The 23,853-nt window shown below is 40.7% G+C and overlaps 1 long non-coding RNA gene across 1 annotated transcript in view; it reads right to left on the minus strand.

Moving 5' to 3' along the window:
* Window positions 1–6,277, minus strand: part of LOC309539876 — a 28,800-nt gene extending 22,523 nt beyond the window's left edge. Inside the window, exon 1 of the long non-coding RNA XR_014223019.1 lies at window positions 6,124–6,277. This is a non-coding gene — a long non-coding RNA (uncharacterized lncRNA). The remainder of the gene's footprint in view (window positions 1–6,123) is intronic.
* Window positions 6,278–23,853: the final 17,576 nt, after the last annotated feature.

The raw sequence follows: 23,853 nt of genomic DNA on the forward strand, positions 1-23,853 counted from the left end.
TTAGTGGTAGAAACAGAATTAATCATGTAATCATCTGTTTACAAAAGTTGGGTGCTACCACCATTCTCTGCCAAAGCACTCACCCAGGATCTGTTCTCCTTTGGAGAATTGAAGATGCGGCGGAGACTGCCACAGCTTTAAGAAATATGATTTGTTCACATATTTACACCTTCAGTCTGCATGGAGGGAGTACAGATCTTACAGCTTCATGATTTCAAGAGGGGCTTGTTCCCCACAGCAGTGCAGCATTGGAGTCAAAGGCATCTCTCCCAACCAGCCTTCAGTCAGCCTGCTAAAGATGGATCTCAACCTTTGTTCTCTGCCTTCTTCCCAGCACACCTTGCGGAAGACACTCTTCTCCTGTCACACACGCCCATCACCTTGGCAACCTCTGTCTGCCCAGGCCCAAGGATTCCTCTTAGATGGGCCATCAATACCTTTTGCCTCTGTGAATGCCTCTGTTCCAGGTGAGCAACTGGCTTGGAAAGGGAGCTAAGTCTGTATTTTCCTGCTGGCCTGCAATCTTCCCTTTAATACTCCAAATAATCAAAATTCTACCTTCTATTAATTTCTAGGGTTTGGGAGGGTTCCTCCCCAAATCTATAACAATATATATATCTACTCAGAAGTATGTTCTGCTGTTTTTAGTGAGGCTTAGTCTCCATGTAATGCATATAGGCACAGTGGCGTAGCGTGGGTTGTCAGCACCCGGGGCAAGGCAAGTAATTTGCGCCCCCTAACCCGTGGATTTGCGCCCCCTAACCCGTGGATTTGCGCCCCCTAACCCCCAGATGTTGCGCCCGGTGCGGCCGGCCCCCCTGCACCCCCCACGCTACGCCACTGTATAGGCATAAGCTCCACTGGCAACAATAGAACTTACTTCTGAGTAAACGTGTATATATGACTGCATCATGTATATACATCTCCACATATGCAAAGCTGCTAGTTGATGCATGATAAGGAAAATTGCAGACTTCTTTCACAGTTGAGATTGAAAACAGATAGTTCCTGTTGATTATTTTTAGTTGACTATGTTGCAAATTTTTGTTTAGGCATTACAGTGGTACCTTGGGTTAAGTACTTAATTTGTTCCGGAGGTCCGTTCTTAACCTGAAACTGTTCTTAACCTGAAGCACCACTTTAGCTAATGGGGCCTCCTGCCGCTGCCGCGCCACCGGAAAAAGATTTCTGTTCTTATCCTGAAGCAAAGTTCTTAACCTGAAGCACTATTTCTGGCTTAGTGGAGTGTGTAACCTGAAGCGTATGTAACCTGAAGTATATGTAACCTGATGTACCACTGTACTGGTGATGGGGAAGCCATCTGCCAGAGAAACAGGTACAGTGGTGCCTCGCAAGACGAAAAGAATCCGTTCTGTGATTCTCTTCGTCTAGCGGTTTTTTCGTCTTGCGAAGCAAGCCCATTGACGGATTAGCGCTATTAGCGCTATTAGCGGCTTTTAGTGGCTTATCGGCTTATCAGATCAGCTGATAAGTGGCTTAGCGTCTTAGAAAAAGGGGGGGGGAGGGAAAAACCCGCAGGAACTCGCAATACATTTTCGTCTTGCGAAGCAAGCCCATAGGAGATTCGTTTTGCGAAGCACCTCCAAAACGGAAAACTCTTTCGTCTAGCGAGTTTTCCGTCTTGCGAGGCATTCGTCTTGCGGGGCACCACTGTATTGATGAATAAATAGCCTGATTTGATGTAAGACAGCTCCCTCCTGTGTTCTAATACTCTTTTGTTTAGAATTGTACACCTTTTGCTGCACACTGTCCTTAACATCAACTGTCCTTAACATCCAACTGGTAAGTTGGAAACATTTGCAGAGCTTACTGCTGCATCTATAGGTGGTCTAGTAAAAGATACTAAACTACACATTATTCTTGTCACAATCTTAGGCCCACACACTGCAACACTTATCTTGAGCACATTGCTATTTTTGAGCACATGCAGGAGATTCACTCTTCTTCCACATTCTTCCCATGACATTTTTAAAAATGTATACACTGTCAGCGAAATCAGTACCAAGAAGTGATATCATTTGCACCAGACATGGATAGTTTATCTTTGTGATAACCTCCAGGAATAGAACAAATATTACTTTGAGGATTCTGCTTTTATTCAGGCTCATTTATAATCTTATATGAAGCTGTCTCAAGGAATGATTCAATGGAAGGGGCATTTCTGTCTCTGCATCTAGAATAACTTTCAGGAAATGATTTATAATGTGCATAGTGTTTGACTTTTATAGGCTGAAGAGTATGCAAATAAATATAGTAACTCTGCATTATCATAAATTGCACATTAGTAATTGAAAAGCTTTTGATCTCTGAGTCATTGGAATATTATTTGTTGGGGGATGTTCTCCATTAACAACATGTCTGTTAATAATTTGGGCTCTTTTGCAATATGCACTTTGCAATTCATGATGGTGAATATTTGAAAACTGCTTCTTTTTCTGACTACTTGCAGCAGTTAAGTTTTAGGAAAGTGAATCCTGGGCAAACATATTCAACAGATTGAATAGATTTTTGTTGCATGTTTGCCGCAAGACGTGGGATCCCCAGTGTTTTCAGAGACCACCACACAATCTATTTATCAGAATTTCAAAAATTAAACACTGCAGGATTTATCTCCTCTGCTTTGTAACAAACAGCATCAATATCATCATGATAGCATTTTGGTGAAACTGAAAATTACAGATTATGCCCTATATTGCATAAAGTAAAATTATGCCCACGAAGTCTTAACAATTGCCTTGGACTAAACCAGAAGTAGCCAATGTGATGGCCTACAGATGTTTTCAAACTTCCATCAGCCCTAGCCAGCATGGCCAGTAATCAAGTGTGAATGAGAAATAATGAAGGAAACCATTGGCTAAGTAAATCACAGAATACATCCACATTACATTTCTTAAAATATGCTGTGGCACCTTAACTTTATGTGAGAGACCCGACAGCTTTAAATATCAATGATATGAATACTGCAAATGGAGAGTAAACCCCCAGATCCACAAACCACTGAGTTTAGCCTCTTTTTATGAAAAGCTTTGTGCTTTAAATTTAACGCGCTGGCCCAAAGTAAAGGTAAAGGTACCCCTGCCCGTACGGGCCAGTCGTGTCCGGCTCTGGGGTTGCACGCCCATCTCGCTTAAGAGGCCGGGGGCCAGCACTGTCCGAAGGCACTTCCGGGTCACATGGCCAGCGTGACAAGCTGCATCTGGTGAGCCAGCGCAGCACACGGAAACGGCGTTTACCTTCCCGCTAGTAAGCGGTCCCTATTTATCTACTTGCACCCGGGGGTGCTTTCGAACTGCTAGGTTGGCAGGCACTGGGACCGAGCAACGGGAGCGCACCCCGCCACGGGGATTTGAACCGCCGACCTGACAATCGGCAAGTCGTAGGCGCTGAGGTTTTACCCACAGCGCCACCCGCGGCCCAAAAGTGGTACGCTAATTAGCACAGATATTTCCTTTTTATACCTGCTGTTTTATTGCATATTTCACTTTCTGCATGTGGCCCATTCTAGTTTCATTGTCTAGCTGAGATTTACAACTTTGTTTCTGTATTAATTAATGATCTGAGGCAGAACCCTACAGTCGGTAGCTTTCTTTAGTAAAGAAGAGTGATAGTCCTTTCTTGCTACTGCATAACTAGGACATAAACTGGACCCAACAGTACCCCAGATCAGTATGCTATATATTAATACAGAAAATGGAAGCAAACAAATTTACTGGCTATTATATATTTCAAGCCAACTCACTATTTGTGCACATACTGAATGTCAAACTAGAAAAGGCAATGGGAGATCTATGAGCAGATCTGATTTTCTTAAAGCTTAAAGAGGGAATACAGGAGAGGTGGGAGTTAAGGTTTTCCCCTGTGCCATTTTCGTAAGCCAAATTGACCACAGAAGCTGCTGTTTACCTTCTGAAGGAAAAGCATACAGGCACAATATGGGGCAACTCCTAGCTTGGAATGATGAGTGGATTTATACTGGGAAAACAGCACTGTGGAAAAAATCTCCTCCCTGACTGGATTCAGCCCCAATAAATCTCTCTCTCTCACACCCACCCAGAGAGAGACAGAGAAAGAGAGAGAGAGTCTTGTGAAATAATTAATATGAGGTATAAAAAAGAAAATAATCACAACAAATGCTCTTAAAATATAATGGTTTGGATTTGTTGGTAGAATGTTACTTTCTGTTAAGTTACGCTTTGTTTACTAATTATGCTTAAGATAGCAAGAGAAAGACAAGATAAGAAGAAGCCTGGCTATTAGTATTTCCTTAAAATGTACATTTCCTTAAAATGTAATCTAAATGAGAGGTCTGTACAGTATTTATAATTTTTGCTTTAGGGAGTAGTCACAGGCTATAGGCTGATTCATGTCAGGTGATGATGATGCATTTTAACAGTATAAATGTATTGCATGCCATTTTTCCATGGTTAATTCTGCTTGGGAAATGCCTGAAGAACAGTCTGTATGCATTTGTTTTGTTTTGTTTTGTTTTGTTTTGTTTTTAAAGCCATGGTGGCCTGATTGTATTGTAGTCTTGTTTACTAAAGCCCCACCAGACAACATTTTGTGCAGTTGGCAACTAGCCTTCTCTAAGGTCACTTTCAAACAACCTGATTTCCCCCCACCATAAACTTTCGGGGAGGTTATATGGCATCTACTATTCATTAAGTATTCATTCCTATTTGTTTTGTGGGGAGGTTATACTATGTCGTTATCCCACACTTTCCAGTGCAGTATCCTGTCTCTTTCCTTACTGCAAAATGTTTGCTAATATTTTTGGAAATGAATTCTCTGCACATGACCACAAAACTCACAGCAGTTGCACAATGTGTACTTCCCAGCATGCAACTGAATCCCTCCCACAAAACAGTGACAGCCAGAAAGCAGCCTAAATTGCACTGAAACATAACCCAGCCTTATTCCAGTAGCTGCCACCATCTGTTGCCATTGTTCCATCGAGTCCACTCTTCCCACAGCTGGAGCTGGGAGGGAAAGGGAGCTACAACTGGGTGGCACCTGGCTTTTTCTTTGAATGGGCTAGCGGGCAAGGCAGTGTTAGTCACAAGCAGGCAGGAGGGGATAGCTACACCCACCCACTGAATCTTTTAAAAACAGATAGGAATAAAAGGTTGCAAGGAAAATACTAACAATGCAAGACTTTTCTATACCTAACCTACATTGTTTATCAGACCAGGTGAGTCCATCAATATACTGGGGGAAACAGTCCTTTTCTCTCGATGATAAAGATGGCTGCAAGCACATGCCGTTAGACGACAAAGACCAGGAGGAGGAGGAAATTGATTTGTGGTTTTCTGGACACTCTAGCCTGGGGTTGAATTTCTCTCTGACATATAATGGAGCTCTCTCTATTTTCATCCCTCCTGTCTCTGCCTTTTAAAAATAAGAAATGGCTCAGCTGAAGAGGAAATAATCAACCCAGGTTTGGACATGAGCAAATCCCTGTTGACCACAGCAAGTAGGGAAGTCACTGCCCTTTCTGTTAATACGTGACCTGAGTCCCTGCGTGAGAGAAGATTCTTCCACAGGAAACTGAACATGCATACACACACTCTAGCTCACAATGGAAAACAGGAAAGGGGTGATGTCTGTTAATCCACAAAGGAAATGGCTTGTATAGGACACAACCAAGCAAAACTAAAATAAAATAAAGCTGTTTACAATGAAGTTTTAGACCTCAAATATGGATTTTTGACATTAATTGACCAATTCTAATTTCCTCCACCACTGCACAAGTTCACATGTTGTTGGGATTAAGGGAAACAAAAGGTTAAATAAGATACAATGTGCAATTCTCGCACAGCAACTTGCAAACCAGAGTTATCTTGATGGCTTCTGTTGAATTGCTGTCTATCCATCCTTACAAAATATTATTTGTAAGCCACCTTTCCATAGTTAAATCCATGTTCAAGGCCGCTTACAACATGGGGAGGGGACTTAATTCAAAATTTAACAAGAGTAGTCATAAACAATAAATAAAACATCAAAATGAACCATTTCCACATAAATCCACATATTTTAAAAGACACAAAACAATAATATCAATAACAGCAAAAAGGAAACCCCAGCAAAACCCCCAAACAATACCTTAGCCAAAGAGTTTGTTCGGAAGCCTCAGCTTTGGTAGCTGGAGTCAATAAGGGCCCCAGACCAGGTAGAAAAGGCCTGCAAGGCAGGAAGCACGTCATCCAGGACTCGCAGCCAATAAGCTTGTGATTTTGTGTATGCTGTTCTCAAAAACTTTTCAATTATATCTTAGATCTTGTTTTAATGTGCTACCCAGATAGGCTTGTAGTCTTCTAGGCAAGAAGAAAATGAAAAATAATTAAAAACCAGATGCTGATAAGATTAATGCTAAATTAAACAACAGCAGCTTCAGTATAGGCTTAGCATAAATAGATGAGGAATTTTTCAAGCAATTGAAGAGAACTAGCTAAACAAATATCAGCTAGCTACAAATTCCATGAATACGGAGCAATAAGAGGAAGTAGAAGAAACAAAAGGAGAGGTCTGGATTGGATATAATGTACAAACATACAGTAAATTAGTGTTGCAAGAGTAAGTCTAACTTCAACCCAGGCTTTCCCCTCTCTTCCAACATGGAAGATTTTGCTCCTGGGGTTGGTTTTTAATATTATTATTATTATTATTATTATTATTATTATTATTATTATTATTACTAAACAACCACAGCTTCCTGTGTTTTCCATAGACGGACAAATTGATCAATCTCAACTACGGTTAATGGAATCTGCAGGAATGATCGCTGGGTTGTGGAGCACACTCCCGCCCGCGGACAGCCTCAGCTGTGTGCACCTTGGGGTGCGGAGCACACTCCCCCTCACAGATAAGCCCACAGCTGTCTGAACATCTTGCCCTCTGTCTAACCTTTTGCGATCTCAGTAGTCTGCCGTGTCCTGTCTGTGATCTTTGTCTCTGAGACCTTTGTCTCTTTCGCCATACATTGTGGAACGGGAAAATTACGCGGTGGAAACAGGTGCCAAAATAACTTTGTACCACCCCACAATCTTGGGACTGGAAGATGTGTAAAGGTCACAGCCCAAAATGTATCTGCCTGGGTTTGCATTTTGTGTCAATAAAAGGAGCATCCACAGAGCTAGCTGGCAGCTTGCTTGTGTACAGCTCACCTGCATTATCAACTCCTGCCTCATGTCCTTCACTTCACCAACAAGCCAGTTTCAAAGAATTTTAAATGAATTTTCACTAACCATAGTTGACATTAACTACAGTTTAGGGATTAGACAACCGCTAAACTGTGGTTAATCTAAACTAGAAGCAGAAACTTCAACCTACTTGCAGCTATGTTGAAAGAGGGGAGGGGAGAATGTATAAGCCCAGGGCGAGCGGGCTAAACCTGTTATTGTAATAATAAATCATAGTTATGTCTGAATGCAACCAAAGAAATCAGAGTTATGTCTGAATGCAACCAAAGAAACAGCAGAAACTAAGTTCAAGAAGGCAAGTATGTAGAGACCAAAGATGAAAAATAAGTAAGAACAAAAGAATGAAACATTTTAAGTAATAGCATATGCTTACACTGAATGCAACATGGAAAAAGTAACCAGTGCAGAAAAATCAGAAGTAGAAAAATATGATCATGCTTAAAGTATGATGGTGCTTAAACACCACTTTCATTTCTTGATGTCACAAGATGAAAAAATTTGAATCTTTGAGACTAGACAGCAGCATTTAAGTGTGGAATTAATAGCATCCTCACACCTACTCCAATTATAGCCATTTTTTAAAGAGACAAATTTTGTATACAAACATACATGTATAGCAGAGAAAGAAACAGAAATGGAAAGTAATCTCAAACAAAAACATATTGACATTTCAGCCTACATAGTAACTTGATTTATTTGAAAAATTCACGCAGGCATGTTTATTTAGAATGTCTTCCACATTTCCACATGCAAATTTCATAAGGAAATACTACATAAACTAATAGGGACGCGGGTGGCGCTGTGAGTAAAACCTCAGCGCCTAGGACTTGCCGATCACATGGTCGGCGGTTTGAATCCCTGCGGCGGGGTGCGCTCCCGCTGCTCGGTCCCAGCGCCTGCCAACCTAGCAGTTCGAAAGCACCCTTAAGTGCAAGTAGATAAATAGGTACTGCTTTATAGTGGGAAGGTAAACGGGGTTTCCATGTGCTGCGCTGGTGCTGGCTTGCCAGAGCAGCTTCGTCACGCTGGCCACGTGACCCGGAAGTGTCTGCGGACAGCGCTGGCTCCCGGCCTCTAGAGTGAGATGAGCGTGCAACCCTAGAGTCTGGCAAGACTGGCCCGTACGGGCAGGAGTACCTTTACCTTTACCTTTACATAAACTAATAAACCTATGAAAATGTGTAACAGAAAGCTGCAAGTTTTATTAATGTTAGAGAGGAATCTGCCATTCTTTTAAAGATAAACCTCACCTTCTTTTCGTATCAAGCATTTTAAAAGTATATGAGTGTCTGATTGTATGACATGTTCATATATTGTGCAACAGTGGCAGCAGTTTTCATATTAAAGGCTGAACAGAGCTTTCTGTGTATAGACACAGTCTTGTATGTATGCTGCAGTAAAACACCCATCATTTAAAAATATAGTCTGTTCATTATCTGGGTCCATGACGACTTCCACCATGTTCTTCTGTAAACGTGGTTTTATCTAAATTTATCTTAATGTGGCTTTATCTATTTATTTGAATGCCTGATTAATTAAACATGTGGGTCTTGGGGGCTTTCTGTGGTACTATCAATATTTTATGGTGTCTCCATTAAATTTTTATAAAATTTGACAAACCCATGTGTACCATAGGCTGAGCATAAAAAATTGGAATAGTATATTATCATTAATGTTGATGCATTTGCAGGAAGTGTAAGGGAGAGCCCTTTCTTTCTCCCCTGCCAATCCTGCCAGGTTGCAGGATCACAGTTCATGTCAATCTAAAATAAATCGACAGCCATATATCAATAAGTGAAGAAAGTTGTGTTTTCCAGTCCATGAGACATTAACATCAAGGCTGAACAAACTGGCTAGGGTTGTGCACAGCCCCTTGATGCAGCCTGTGGCTCAAATCTGGAAGGACACCAGTCAACCCACCCATGGCCAATTTCTTCCAAATTATGTTGGGGAAGGGCTAACATTTAATTATGTTTTTTTCAATAATAATAAAAAGACCCTAATAAAACATATGGCCAGGAGAGGAGTGGGAGAAGGAGACATCACATACATTACTATATTCGATTTATGCAGGCTGTCTTCCTCTGGGGGTGATTATAAATGGCCACCCTACCCAGACACGCTCCCAGAGGAAATCCCCCTTCTCTTACTGTAATTAATAATAGAAAAAAGTTCCCTCTGAACTACACTCCTGATGGAAATTGGGGGTTGGGTGTGGGCATCTAGGATTAGATTATTTAAATCTCCTGACATGAACTGCAAACCACACAATTAACATGTGGTTAGGCCCTGAGTTCTACACTATGGTTACCAGATTTTTTTTCCAATGAATCCAGTGACACTTTTTTTTTAAGCTGAGTAGCAACAGGGAGTCAGTAGTGGGGATGGTGAGGCAAAAGACCCTGGGCCCAAGCACACATGCATATTGTAAAAAGGTGCAAAGCCCTTCTTTTGCACCCTGTGAAACATAAATGCACAGATTTTTATAAAAACTGGACAACAGCTGCCCACCTGTAACTCCTGAGCCTCCTCCGATCTCCTGCCCCCTGCCCCCTTTGCTTTGACAGATTGGGGGAGGCTTGGGAATCATGGGCGGGCAGCTGTTGCCCAGGTTTTTTTTAAAAAAAACTCTGTGCATTTATGTTTCACAGGGTGCAAAAGAAGGGCTTTGCACCTTGCCTTGCAGAGAAACCATGTGCCTTATTCCCCTCCTGAGCAGCGCCTGCCCACCTGTGACTCCCGAGCCTCCCCCGATCTGTCAAAACAAAGGGGGGAGGGGGAAGGAGATCTGTACCGCCAGATGTCCCTGGTTCCCCTTTGGTAGTGGCGGTGGTAGTGAGCAGCTCCTGAAGCCAGCCAGAGCCAACTGCGCTACCAGGCTGCTGAGGCTGCCACTGCCACGTTTCCTGGGGACAGATTTGCAAATCTGGGGACATTCCGGGGACGGAATTTGTCCAGGGACAGATTTGCAAATCTGGGGACTGTCCCTGGAAACCCTATTCTACACTTGTTTTCTATCTTAGCAGTGGGAACCGCTTAGCAAGAAGTGAAGGCATAAGCAACAACCAAGCACAATGCCACTGTAAGCAAATTATTTCCTTTGGATAGTCACACAAAGGAACTGCAAGGTAATCAATCACATATTATCATTGATTTTTTGATGTCTTATAAGTGTGCTGTTATATTAAGAAGAAGAACAGTCCTGTAGCAACTTAAACATTCCGTTGTTTTGCTGTTCACATGGCTATCATGATAGAATTTGCTATTTTAAAAGTTATATTTCTAAAATTACATTAGCTTTGTCCTGCATATAAAGTACTGTCAATCTGCAAGCAACTACTTACATTTTCTTAATTTTGTGGTGCAACAGTAGCAGGTTTTGGCAATTATAAATTTAAGATGATGACTTTACAAATCTGATTTAAATCAGTAAGCTGTTAGATGCTTAATGATATAACAGGTTCTAAAATATTTGTAAAGTAATTCAGGGAAAAATGCAATCTCCATTCTCATTAGAGAGTGTGCAGAATTACATGGTACATTTTTCAGCTGTCTGTTTTGTTTGTGTGTGCCTATTCTTATATTCATTCATTTATATACCCTGAGCGTCATCTAGTTCAACCTCCTGCCATGCAAGAATCCTGCCCAAAGCTGTCCATGACTGGGCTCAAACCACCAACCTTCTGGTTAACAGGCAGATGCACTGACCCATTGTGCCACTCATATTGGCTCAGGGAAAAAATGATACTCCTTAATTTTTTTCCTAAGTTAACCCAAGGAGAAATTGCCTAGCTCTATATGGAACTGATAAGTTGTTTGTCAGCTTGCAACATTTTGTCAAGTTGGCATCATATCAAGAAATGCTCTATGCATCCACTAGAAATATTCTGATATGAAAAATAGTTTTTGAATATCCTTTCCTTCTTATATACTGATTGGTTTTACAATCCTGGGGTGACTCACTGCTCATAATGAGTTTGATCCTGTAGCTTTTACGCAAGCAAGTATCCTGTTGAGATCAATGAGTATATTGCCTGCGTATGAACTGCAGGATCCAACTCATGACTCATATTTGTTGTTATCATATTCTACCTACTATTGTTGTAACCCAAAACAACCATAAAGCACTATAATTTAGTGTTTAAATGTTGAATATATATTGCCATAGATTTTAACTGCTGTAATTGAGGTGGGTAATAACATAATTTAATTAGAGTTGCTAATGCTACGCTTATTTTAAGTGTCCTAAATACACTGTATACTTCAATGACAGTGTCCTTAGCATCAAAGCCTCCTGCTGTTGAGTTACAACCACTTGCTGAGATAAAACCACTCCTATAGCCCCTTATGCTTGCAGAACATAATGCTTTGCTGACAGGGGGAAAAATTCATTTCTGCTGGTGCCAGGGGGAAGCTGGGCACATTTAATGGCTTGGGGGGGGTAAGCTTTGAAAGATCTCTATGCTTGGGGGGCACAAAGGTTCATCATCACTGCTTTGTGTAAATGGTTTGCTGCAAAATAAATAAATAATTCACCAGTGTATATAAAATTGACTCTACTCAATACATTCACTATTAGGTCAACAGGTATGGCATAATGTTTTTCTTCAAAAGATTGTGTTCTCTACATTTCCATTAACTGTATCCACCTTATTTAAATAAATAAATACCACCCTCTTTTGTTGTACATGAAGTGCTGAAGTAATTGCTAGCCAGGTAATGATTTAACGAGATACATTTTTGAAGCTGACAAAACACTTACACTGAAGTTTAAAACATCCAGCAGACAAACTCAAGACATATTCCAATTAAGGAGCCAAAGTAGGTGGCATCTCTGTCCTGATAACTAATCCAATCTGGTACATTAGTTTCTTTTCATGCTTCCTGGAACATTTTCTTTCCCCAAAGTCCTGTAATTAATGCACTCAGACAGGAGAGAAGTGGCAGGGACTAGAATCCATGTTTGATCTCTCAACATGCACACTATCAAATACTACACGTGCAAGATCAAGTTCTACTTTGCATTCTTTAAACCGCAAACTGTGGCACACACACCAGTGCTATAATCGTCACTCCCATAATTATGCACTGTAAAGGTAGGAAAGTTTACTTTTTGCTATCCCCTTTTCACTATTGCCACCATTCTATCAGTTTTGCATGGAATCAAATCTATGCTTTATAACATCGGATCTGGCCCAATCGCCTTCTAAATCTGGCCCATGGACAGTCCGGGAATCAGCGTGTTTTTACCTGAGTAGAATGTGCTCTTTTATTTAAAATGCATCTCTGGGTTATTTGTGGGGTCTCCTTGGTGTTTTTTTACATGAGTAGAATGTGTGTTTTTATTTAAAATGCATCTCTGGGTTATTTGTGGGGCATAGGGATTCGTTCATTTCCCCCTCCCCCCAAAAAGCCTGGCTCCCCACAAGGTCTGAGGGACAGTGGACCAGCTCCTGCTGAAAAAGTTTGCTGACCCCTGCTTTATAATGATAGAATGTTATAGTCCCAATCTATTTCATTGCAGCTTATTTCTGAGGAGGCATGTATGTGCATGGTTGCACTACGAAAGTACAGGACACCTTGGCTGCTCAGCTGCTGCAGTTGCTCAATAATGAACCCAGTGCAATAAAGCAGTCAGATTTAATGGCATAATTAAATTATTTATAATTTCAAAATCACTTGACATTTTGGAGTTTAAAATGTGTAGAATTATAATTAAATATAATTAAAATGATTGCAATTACACTTGTAAGGAAATATAATAATGGCATACTTGTTAAATTATCTGAGAAACACAGGTAGCTTTCAAAATATTGTAATTGCTGCAAGTGAAGGAATTAGACAAATATATATATATATATATATATATATATATATATATATATATATATATGCAGGTTTTGGTGTCTTCGGGTGTCTTCCCGTGTAAGAGTCGGGGTGTCTGTGCGACGTTTCGACGAGGTCTCACTCGTCATCTTCAGGCTGGTGCTTTCGGCTTCTTGTTACTGGAACAGAGCAGAATCTGGTGTTTGAGTTCCTATAAATACTGTTGAGGGGTGTGGTGTATAGCCTCCAACGTTCTGGGCAGAGAGGAAGTTCCTAGATTAGTGTGCCTCTTCTTCTTTTGTTCCTTAATTACTTGAGGGATATCTTGAGTGATTTCATGAGTGATATTCTGAATACCACTGGGTGGGTCATTAAGTGTAGATTAGTTGCTAAAGCTTTTGTGTCTTGACCTCTTGAGCTTGTGAAGAGTTTTTCTGAGAAGATGGCTGTGCTGCATTTAGTTGTGCTCTGGCTTGGCTTCGTGTATAGGGGCGAGCTGTGGTTTTGTGCCTTGTGCCAGCCAGATCTGTGTAGGGATTGCAGGGGGGTGCAGCATCCGGAGGTGCCACTATAGTTTGGCTACTGGATGGAGTCTGTAATATGTCTGTGGAGAGGGTCTGGGTTTGGGTCTGGTGTGGTTGATTGGTGACGGCGTTCTGTGTGCCTCTGGTTCTGGTGTCGGTTTTTGTGGGGAGGGCTAATTTCCAGATGTCTGGCAGGCGGGACGTGTCGTCACGCTTGTTCATGTTGTGAGGGTGTTTCTCTATCTCGATGGCTTCCATGATTATTCTCTTGTGGTGATGTTCCATGTTAAAGAGCAATTTGGAATCTGCAAAATTAATTTCGTGTCCTGTTTCTTTCATGTGTTGGAAAAGAGAGGAAGTTTTTTCTTCTTTTTTGACGGCATTCTTGTGTTCTGCGATACGTGCATTTATTCGTCTGTTTGTTTGTCCAATGTACGTGGCTGGGCAGACTTTGCAGGGTATTTCATAGACCCCTTGGTTTTCCAGCTGGATTTTGTCTTTTGGGTTTCTGAGGATATTGGCTATTTTTTGGTTGGTGCAGAAGGCTGTTTTGATATTGTGTTTATGGAGATATTCTCACCTCTACGGGGAGGAAACCTTCCAGCTGACAAGAACCTACGAGAAACTAGAAATCCGAAGAGCCACCATCTTATGTGATCTCCTGTTCCTACGCAACTGCCGAGACAACAACTTAACTCCCACATGCTTCCAACTTAAATTCCACTCTAAAACCCCAGCTACCGAAAGGATCCTGAAACGAACTGAACTATCCCTAATCAGAAACGAAATACATAAGAAAAGATACCTACTAAACCAAACCAACAAAGATCTGCTCACTCTTCACCTCAAACTATGTAACAAAATCCACCCTGCACTCTGGGACAAATGCAAACAACTAGCCGTCTGGAGAGCTGAAACTGAGACCTCACATAAGACAGACAGACACACCAACAAACTCTACAAACTAGAGAAACGCCAGAAACCCAGCCACCCTCCACAACAACCCATGAAACAAACAGTACATAACATATCAGACAGGATCCTCACCCCAACTGAAACCAAAGTACTCTCCAAAGGTTTCAACTTTGCAGTCGCCCCCAGACGCATCCCCACGGAAAACATCATATGCGGAGTCGAAGCTAGCCTGACCAAAATCGACCCAGATGAAGCCAATAAAATCAGACTTGAAGTCACCAACATCCTTTGCTCCAGCAAACCACCCAGAAGCAATTTACACAAAGAAGAACAGAAAGCACTCACCAACCTGAGGAAAGACAACAACATAATCATTCTCCCAGCAGACAAAGGCAACGCCACTGTTGTGATGAACACATCGGACTACCAAGCAAAACTATCAAATCTACTCCAAGACCCTACCTACCAACCTATAAAAACAGATCCCACCACCTATCTGGAAAAAACCACCAAATCCAAAATAAAAGCCTCTCCTATCAGTGAAGAAATCCAGCTAAGAATCATCCCCAGAGAAAAATCTTCCAGATGCCCCAAACTCTACGGTCTCCCCAAGATACACAAAGAAGGAACACCACTCAGACCAATAGTCAGCTCCATAGGCTCACCTCTACAAAATCTCGCTAAATTTCTCGCTAAGCAACTTCAGCCCTATGCAGAATCCATCGCTTCACACGTTACTAACTCCTTCCAGTTCATAGAAACAATAAAGAAGCAATACCTACATCCCGATGACCTACTTGTGAGCTTCGATGTTGTATCTCTCTTCACTCAAGTGCCCATTAATGAAGCCTTGACAGCCATTCAAAACAAATACAACCCCCCCAAATACATCCTGGACCTGACCAACCACTGCCTAACCAACACGTACTTCATCCACAATGGACAAAGATACAAACAGATAGAAGGAGCACCTATGGGATCACCCCTCTCACCGGTCATCGCAAATTTGTACATGGAACACTTTGAAACCAATGCTTTAGACAAGTCAGAACACAAACCCAAACTTTGGCTCAGATATGTTGACGACACCTTTGTAATTTGGCCACACGGGAAAGAAAAACTAGATAGCTTCCTCACACATCTCAACAGCCTACACCCCAAAATACAATTCACTATGGAAATAGAAGACAACAACCAACTCCCCTTTCTTGACGTCCTAATCTACAAAAAACCTGATGGCTCCCTAGGACACACTATCTACCAGAAAAAAACACACACCAACCGCTACTTACATGCACAATCACACCACCACCCTGCACAAATAAACTCCGTAGCCAAGACTCTCATCTCCAGAACCAAACGCCTGGCTGACAAAGACCACTTGACAACTGAGTTACAGAATCTCTCAAATGTGTTAATCGCCAATGGATACCAGAAAAACAGGGTTACGAAGCTAATCCAAAAAGAAACACCCCCCAAAAACCAAGACACAGAAGAAAACAATGGCATGGCCCTCCTTCCTTATATCAAGGGCACTACAGACAAAATCAGCAAAATCCTCCATAAACACAATATCAAAACAGCCTTCTGCACCAACCAAAAAATAGCCAATATCCTCAGAAACCCAAAAGACAAAATCCAGCTGGAAAACCAAGGGGTCTATGAAATACCCTGCAAAGTCTGCCCAGCCACGTACATTGGACAAACAAACAGACGAATAAATGCACGTATCGCAGAACACAAGAATGCCGTCAAAAAAGAAGAAAAAACTTCCTCTCTTTTCCAACACATGAAAGAAACAGGACACGAAATTAATTTTGCAGATTCCAAATTGCTCTTTAACATGGAACATCACCACAAGAGAATAATCATGGAAGCCATCGAGATAGAGAAACACCCTCACAACATGAACAAGCGTGACGACACGTCCCGCCTGCCAGACATCTGGAAATTAGCCCTCCCCACAAAAACCGACACCAGAACCAGAGGCACACAGAACGCCGTCACCAATCAACCACACCAGACCCAAACCCAGACCCTCTCCACAGACATATTACAGACTCCATCCAGTAGCCAAACTATAGTGGCACCTCCGGATGCTGCACCCCCCTGCAATCCCTACACAGATCTGGCTGGCACAAGGCACAAAACCACAGCTCGCCCCTATACACGAAGCCAAGCCAGAGCACAACTAAATGCAGCACAGCCATCTTCTCAGAAAAACTCTTCACAAGCTCAAGAGGTCAAGACACAAAAGCTTTAGCAACTAATCTACACTTAATGACCCACCCAGTGGTATTCAGAATATCACTCATGAAATCACTCAAGATATCCCTCAAGTAATTAAGGAACAAAAGAAGAAGAGGCACACTAATCTAGGAACTTCCTCTCTGCCCAGAACGTTGGAGGCTATACACCACACCCCTCAACAGTATTTATAGGAACTCAAACACCAGATTCTGCTCTGTTCCAGTAACAAGAAGCCGAAAGCACCAGCCTGAAGATGACGAGTGAGACCTCGTCGAAACGTCGCACAGACACCCCGACTCTTACACGGGAAGACACCCGAAGACACCAAAACCTGCATTCCTGTACCCGTGAAAATCTACGAAAGCATATATATATATATATATATATATATATATATATATATATATATATATAAAATCAGCAGAGGCACCTAAAAAAATCCCTCATCTTAATTATTTCCTTCTGACCCAGTGGAATCAATGCAAATTAGAAGAGTTTGGATTGGTGTTTTTTTTAAAAAAAATTTATTAACTGACCAATCACATCAAATTAAATCATATCACATAAATTCTGGATTACAAAGCCGAATTTTAAATTTTGTTGGTGGGACCCATATTTCAAGATCCGAAGGGGGATTCTGATCATCTTCTTGCTGCTGCGTTAATGTCCCAATCAGTCCAAATCAGTCCAAACAAAGTTCATAGTTCTATCCCATCTTATCTTGCTGTTTCCACATCACATCTTGTTCATATATTTTCTCTTTTTTCTTTATGATCTCTTCTGATAGTCTCCTTAAGCCGATAAACACCAATAGTAATAATAGTCCTGTGTGAATTTTCCATTCTTCCAATCCTCAAATCGAGATGTTTTCCATATATCGTCTCCTTCATAGATAACATCACTCTTTCCATCATAGTCTCATAAAGCTGTCGCTCTTAAGTCCCACTGAGGAGTTTAACCCACAATATATAAACAGCTCTATTTTTCTCTTTCTCCTCCCAGACTCAAGACCTCCGACATAACTTCCCAATATGGCGACGACATTTTTAACTGCGTCATTCCCAAGCTCTTACACATTCCACGCTCTTCTTAAAACGTGCTTTGGTTCGAAAGTTTATCTCCACACAGCCTTAAATCCACAGCTTAAGTCCTTAAAACGACATTTCTGACTCATAAGGGGAAGGGATTCTTGTTTAATCACATAGGGAAAGAAGGAAGAGTTTTTTCCCCCTCCCCCATCAGTCATTTGCCGTACCTTGTCTTGGTGTATCTTCTCATGTTTTATTCTTATCTTGTTTTGTCAGAGATCTCTTCTGTTAGCAGTCTTTAAACCCCCTTCTTTCTTGAAACATGTGCATTCCTTTCATCCAAATTGTTTCCTTTGAAGTTCTGCATCTAGTGGCGCGAATCAGGGACAGCGTTCAGGAGTGCCAAAATCCACAGGAGGGCTTTGTGCCTAGTGCCCCCACTCCCACAAATTCGGGGGTGGTATAGGGCACAGCAGGCAAGGGTCGTCGTCCCCCCACAATCCTGGGGGGGGGTTTAAGGAGGCTAATTACCCCCATCATAGCCTCCAAATTGCCTCGTGTGGGTCGGAGAGATGTTATTGTCAGCCTCTTCCAATGCGCCCCCTAGTGACCCCCTAGAAGAGTTTGGATTTGATATCCCGCTTTATCACTACCCGAAGGAGTCTCAAAGTGGCTAACATTCTCCTTTCCCTTCCTCCCCCACAACAAACACTCTGTGAGGTGAGTGGGGCTGAGAGACTTCAGAGAAGTGTGACTAGCCCAAGGTCACCCAGCATCTGCATGTGGAGGAGCGGGGAATCGAACCCGGTTCACCAGATTACGAGTCCACCGCTCTTAACCACTACACTACACTGGCAGATAATTGTTGTAACATGTGGATGAATAAATAAACAAGAGGAAAAATAGCCATGTTTAGGAACTACAGTGGTACCTAAACTACAGTGATAATTGTTAATAACAGTTTCAGGTTAAGAACAGACCTCCGGAATGAATTAAGTACTTAACCTGAGGTACCACTGTAAATATATAAAGGGTTGTAACCTCATTGATTTAGACCTTTGACCTATGTGTGTTAATAGGCAGGGTGTAATTTTATATTATGTGAGTACAATTTGAAAGTGTTGGTATGAAATGGTGAAGGGTTTCCCCCAACCCTTTTCAGTGTTCACATGTGAAAAGGACCATTTTTCACCTCTTAAAGTTATCTTTTCTCAGTGTGAAAAAAGTTATACTGAGTGAAAACTGGAAATGATTCACTTTCTTCAAGACCTGTGAAACCGTTATTTATCATGACTTTACTTGGAAGCTGCATCTCTCTTTCTTTCTGAACTGATCTGTCTGTTTATGCTTTTGTAATCTACTCTTAACTTTGAATGACATTTTAGAAAGTGATGAATTCAGAGACCCACAAATTCTAGGCATGTAAAGCATTATTTATGACATAAGGAAGCAATCAGTCAAGGGAATTTGCTATTCATCCACCACTCCTCCCAACATGGCATGCCAGACATACTTCTCAGCAAACATTGACTGAGTTGTATTCCTGCTAGGAGAAAATGGAGGAAACTAGCTGAAATACAACTTTCTCAAGCTTGCTGAGGTGATAATAGTTGCCAGGAGGAAAACTACTGAGGAGCCAGCAGAGGTGTGATCAGACCTGGAAAAATGGTATGTCTCATCCCAAGGATGTGTGTAACACCACAGATGTGTTTCATTCATAGATGATAATATAAATACCGAAAGTGAAATTTGTAAATTAAATCTGGACAAGGAGGTTTAGCAAATGTTGGTTATGAATTTGTATTACATGGAAGAGTAATCGGATTTATGGAGTATGTTTTAGTATTCTCAGTAGTCCAGTTGATATGGACATGATGGCCAGCTATAAAATCAAAGGGTTGGATCCAATGTCCATCATACTCAGAGCAAAACCACTGAAATTAATTAATATGACTAACTTAGTTCCATTAATTTCAGTGGCTCTACTCTGAGTAGAACTCTATTGCACACAACCCACAGCTGTAGAATGGCCTGTAGTTATTCAAAAGAAACTATTAAATCATATTAGAGTTTACCTTTCAAACATTAATTTCTTTACTGTATTAATTTTTATCCCAACTTTCTTTCATCGTGAAACTCAAGGCGACATGTACAGGGTTCATTGGTGATATCCCATTCAGATCCAGACAAGCATCTGTGTCTTCTGCTGTATCTGTATCTTCAGACTATGCCTTGAAATATTATGGCATGATTTGGACATAAATAATAAAAGACCATTGTCCAAATTTGATTAACTTGGTAGGTAAACATTTATGGTAGTGATCAGCCATTTTGTATAGATACTACATTTTTTTTCAGCCAACAAAGCACTGGTAGTTGTGGTGGTGGTATTGATCTCTGATCACAGAAGGCAATGTTTGCAAAATGTTTGACGCACAAATCTGAATGCAGTCCACCAATCACATATAAAGCCCACCACAGGGTTTTAAAAGTTTCTCTTTGGGCTTGGTGACTTACAAACTGTGCAGACCTGCTGTAAAATATATACACTTAAAAGTTTATACAGTTAAAGCAGTTCCCTAAACGTATCATGGGAACTGTAGTTTGTGAAGGATGCTGGGAATTGTAGCTCTGTGTAAGGTAAATGACAGAACCTAGGATTCCTTGTTTGGTAGCGGAGATGAGCTTTAAATGTAAGGTTTGTGTGCAGCCATAGAGATGACCCAGTTGCAGACTTCACTGATTCTCCTTGTATCTAACTGTAGATTCCATCTCACCAATCAGGCTAGAATGAGTGAAAGGAATGAGAGTCTGCAGTCATATAAGGGGGATAAAGGCTTTCGCCATAATAATACAATAGAAAAGAATACAATATTATTGAACAGCTAGAAACATGTGCTATTTATAGCAGTATCTCCTGGGATTCTGACCACATACTGCATTTCACCAATAAAATACACAGCGATGGTGTCAGAGTGCAAGCATTGACACAGGCTCATGTTATACAGGTCAGCATTAACAAGAGTTATATACTGACCTTGTAATTATAAACAGAAATCTAGACCACAAAATGAAAAGATACAGCTCAGTTTTATTGATTACAAATGCAATTACAAATGCCCACAAGTCTACCAGGCACTTCAAAACAAATGCCTGAATGGCTTCAACCACAACAGAAGATATAATTATACCAATCAAAGATGGTTCACTGCAACCTAATGTTACACCTTCAGCAAAAGGGAAAGGCCAGTTCTTCAGGCAAAAGCAAATATTAGGCCCTTTCTGGTCAGTTCAAGCTGTGGCTTCAGCAACTGAACATGCGAACCTGCCATGTTGTCCAGGGAGTTCCTCTGCAAGGCCTAATCTTTAATTGACAAAACTGTAGCAAATTATGTTAGATGTTCGTAACGCAATTGCCATCTGCTTTCCCCTCCTTTTTCTATTCCCCTTTTCTCCTTATGCTAAAATTTCCCATCTACTAAGCTTCAAAAAAATTGGTTTCTCCCATCTTCATCTCAACTCCACATGATCTTTCTGAGTTTGGTTCAAATTTCAACTTGTCAGCGGGGGCATAGGAAAGGGGGATGGGAGGGCAGGTTGACCCCGGTACCATCATGGAGGAGGGTGACAAATAATCAAGGAACAATTACTGCCCTACTAGGGTGGTTCATAAAAAACTTTTTTTTGAAAATGCCTGCTCCAAAGGTCTTATCTTACTACACTATGGATTATATAGCTACATATGAAATTTCATGCATATCTGTTAATATCTTGACCCTCCTCCACGAAAATAGCTGTTTACTTGGCCGTTTTCCTATGTCATGAAGGCTGAAATTTCAACAAAGCACGTGCCTTTGCTAGACTCTTTTCAGGCACCTGCTAAAAGCATTCTTCTTTAAGCAAGCATACCTAGATGCTTAGGAAGTTGAAGAAATTTTAATCTTAATATTTTAGCTTTTGTATGTTTTAAAGTAGGATTGTTAATTTTTCTTGATTTTACTGCATTGAGTAGAAAGAGAAATCCATGTGATATCAAGCCCAATTCCCTATCTGAAGTTAGAACTGTATCTAAAGCTGCTCAAATCTGCTCTTAAAGATCATAGGTGATGGAAATTGCACCCTACTTTAGCCAATTTGTCCTAGTGCATATTCTAATTCATATGTAATGCATGAACTAAATTCAATGCTTAATTCTGTAAAGTAGATTTCTTTGCTTGTCAAAACCAGAGTGCTTTTGGTTCTTTAAAAAAAATACTAATACTAGAATTGGCATTAGTAGGTCAGACCTTATGGCCTTCTTTCTAAGTATGAAAGTATAACATGACCCATTATTTGTTCAGCATTCATGTAGGTTGATATCTTTTTGCTTAAAAGATCTCCATATAGTTTTTTTTCTTTACACTGCTATGGTTTATGAAGCTTTCCTTCTGCGCTGCACAATAAATAGATTCTGAGTTGGTGTACATGTAAATAATGTAATGGATGCAAACAAGATATCTCTGTGGGGTGGGAGGGAAATGGCATTTAAATAACCACACACAATTGTGGTGGGTTTTACAATGGCACTGGATGGCTTTAGTTCATAATTTATATTTCATTCATATTTGATTTCATAGTTGATACGTATAATTTGTGGTTTGTATTATTACACATGCTAACCTCCTGGGATGGTGTGTGTGTGCACACTAAATATCTAAGTATATAGCATTTGTTTTAAAATACAGAGTACTTCCAAATCTCAGCTGGCAAATACTCTTATGCATAATCCATAGAGCAGATGTTAGCTGCTGTTCTGTAGTTGTAACTTACAGAGACTGCAATCCCTTTACTGCTATGTGCACCGCATAAAATGAAAGTCTGGAGGAGTTTCTCCTAGTAGTATTTCCTGTGCTTTGCTGCATTCACCAGATCTTTTCAAAGTAAGGCTTGAGTGACATTTATTTAAATGAATAGCAGCAAGTAAATTCCTGGGGTGAATGAAGTATCGATTTGGAGAATTAACAGGTTTTCATCCAATCGATGCTGATATTTACCACTGGCAGTGGCTGAAAAGGGCAGCTGGAGATAACAACTAGCATTCTCCAATTAAAAAACAACAATCACAAAGTAAGAAGTCTAATGCTGTTTTAATCAGTCCTTTGTACGAGACATTTGAGCTCATACTCCTACTACAACGAATTACATGAAGTCTTGTGGTTTTGAGAGGGGACTTTTGTAGGAAAACTCCCCCCCCATAAAATATTTATTAAAGGTTTTAAACAATATAACCAACTTCACATTCACAACCAAAGAAAAAAAAAAACACCATCACAGTCAATACAAGAAAAACATACAAAACATACAAAAAAAACAGAGAAAAAGCATAAAAAAGACATGAAAAAGAAAGAAAAGGATTCAATTTCTTAAGTATTATTTCCATAACCCTCTTTCTTGACTCCCTCACATCTCCCTTTTCTGTGTTCTCATTTACAAGATCTTATTCAGCAAAACTTCACCTTCTTTCAAATCTTATTTTATATTATACATTTCAACTATTATGTCTCCAACTTTTCCCCCTTTATTATCAATTATTTGAGCTTGACATAATATTGTTCAAATTTCAACTTTGTTCTTATAAACCAATTTTGCATACTCCTCTCAAATATGTCACTAATGCCATGTTATCTTCATATCCTGCATCATTCTAACATTCATACAGTTTACAATACTTTTGCAAATAGTCTTTAAATTTCTTCCAGTCCTCTTCCACTATCTCTTCTCCCAGGTCTCGGATTCTGCCAGTCATTTCTGCCAATTCCATGTAGTCTATCACTTGCATCTGCCATTCTTCCAGAGTGGGCAAATCTTCTGTCTTCCAGTACTTTGCGATGAGTATTCTTGCAGCTGTTATCGCATACATAAAGAAAGTTCTGTCCTTCTTTGGCACCATTTGGCTGACAATGCCCAAGAGGAAGGCCTCTGGTTTCTTAAGGAAGGTATATTTAAATACCTTTTTTAGTTCATTATAGATCATTTCCCAGAAGGCCTTAACCTTTGGGCACGTCCACCAAAGGTGAAAGAATGTTCCTTCAGTTTCTTTACATTTCCAAC

This window comes from Podarcis vaucheri, assembly GCF_965113315.1.
Source record: "Podarcis vaucheri genome assembly, chromosome: 8".
Lineage (NCBI taxonomy): Eukaryota > Metazoa > Chordata > Lepidosauria > Squamata > Lacertidae > Podarcis > Podarcis vaucheri.